Raw genomic sequence first — 1,993 nt, 5'->3', positions numbered from 1 at the left:
GACGTCTGCCGTACCTAGGACAGGAGGCATCTGTGCTATCACTGTGGAGGAGCCGGTTACGTATACCGCGAGTGCCCATACCGCCGCCTCGGACTGCAAGGTTTTCCGTGGATTCACTAAGGTCCACATACTGCGAAAGGCCTAGGGTTATTCAAGAGTAACTGAACCAGCAGAGTATGCCCCTGTTCCCGCGGCGGCAGTCGTGCTCGCCGTCCTCCTGGTGATCTTCCCCAGCTCCTAGAAGCCCTCCAATGGCACGACAGGACGATCGCCAAAACCTCACCGGGAAAACTAAGAACAGTGACCTTCGGGGGCGAGGCGGCTGATATTCACCCTTCCGAAGACATCCCACCGACGCGAGCACAGTCTATTCAGCATGATTCAGCGACGATAGCAGCAGAACTCAGCGACAGATTCTCGCTAGAAATGCCTGTTGTGCTCGACGGCTGCCACGTTAGTGCATTATTGGACACAGGTGCCGACTACTCAATCTTGTGCGCAAAACTAGCGGCGGAACTAAGAAAAGTTACCGCGCCTTGGTATGCAACAAAAATTCGTACTGCTGGCGGCCATATCGTAACACCGTTGGGCATGTGCACGGTCAGAGTACAAATTCGTGGGTGTACGTTTCCAGATAGCTGCCTTATACTCCGCGATTGTGTTCGGGACCTCATCTTGGCCGTCGACTTTCTGCGAGAATACGGTGCCATTATAGACCTCCGGGAGCACACAGTGACTTTTTCCACAGAGAGAGCAGCGAAAAGGCGCGACAATTGCCGACGTAACGCGCTTCGGGTTCACGCCGACAGTGTAACTTTACCCCCACGCACAAGTGTCCTGGCAGCGGTCGTATGCGACGATCTGCGTGACGGCGAAGCTTTTGCAGAGGGCAATTTCTCCCTTATGCTGACTCATGGTGAATGTGCAGCCTGCAGTCTCATTATGCTTCGAGATGGACATTCTGCGCTCCTCGTGAGGAACTTCAGCCAGGAACATCGTCACCTGTTTCGTCGTACTACTATCGCTTTTGCAGAGCCCATAGCAGACGTTTCTCAATGCTTTGTGTCTTTGACAGAGGACGACCCAGCTCAAACAATCCGCAATATCGACATGAATTCAGACCTATAGGAAGAAAAGCAGAAAGCACTGCGCGAGTTGCTAGTTTGGTTCAAGGAGTGCTGGGCATCTTCTTCTTAGATACGCCAGACGCCCATCACGAGACACCGAATAATCACGTATGACGATTCTCATCCCATACGACAACTGGCTTATCGCGTATCGGCGAAAAAGCGCAACGTGATAAATGCACGAGTGAAAAAAATGCTTGGCGATGGTGTCATACAACGATCCCAAAGCCCTTGGTCGTCGCCGGTGTTCCTTGTCAAAAAGAAAGACGGAACACTTCGGTTCTGTGTTTACTATAGAAAGTTGAATAACGTCACAAAACAGACGTTTATCCACTTCCGCTGATTGATGATTCATTAGATCGACTGCGGCAAACCAGGTATTTTACATCCATAGATTTGAAGAGCGGATATTTGCAAATCGAAGTTGACGAACAAGATGGCGAAAAAACTGCCTTTGTTAACCCGGATTGACTACGAATTTAAAGTACTTGCATTCGGCGTGTGTTCTGCACCGGCCACATTCCAGAGAATGATGGACACTGTTCTGGCGGGTATGAAGTTGCACAGTTGTTTAGTATACTTAGATGACGTCGTCGTGTTTGCGGCGACGTCAGAGGCCGTACTTGAGGTGCTCCGCTCCGCTAATATCACACTAAAGCCAGAAAAGTGTCACTTCGGTTACGAAGAGTTGAAGTTTCTCGGGCATGTCATGAAGTCCAACGGCGTCCTGCCTGACCCAGACAAAACATCTGCTGCTGCTGCTTTTCGGACTCCTCGTGGCAAGAAAGCAGTCGGCCGCTTTCTCGATCTGTGTGCGTATTATCGTCGCTTCATCGCTAATTTCTCCCGGATCGCCGAACCACTCA

Source organism: Dermacentor variabilis, chromosome 6 (genome assembly GCF_050947875.1).
Source record: "Dermacentor variabilis isolate Ectoservices chromosome 6, ASM5094787v1, whole genome shotgun sequence".
Classification (NCBI taxonomy): Eukaryota; Metazoa; Arthropoda; class Arachnida; order Ixodida; family Ixodidae; genus Dermacentor; species Dermacentor variabilis.
The sequence above is the reverse complement of the archived record's forward strand: the minus strand, read 5'-3'. Positions refer to the sequence as shown.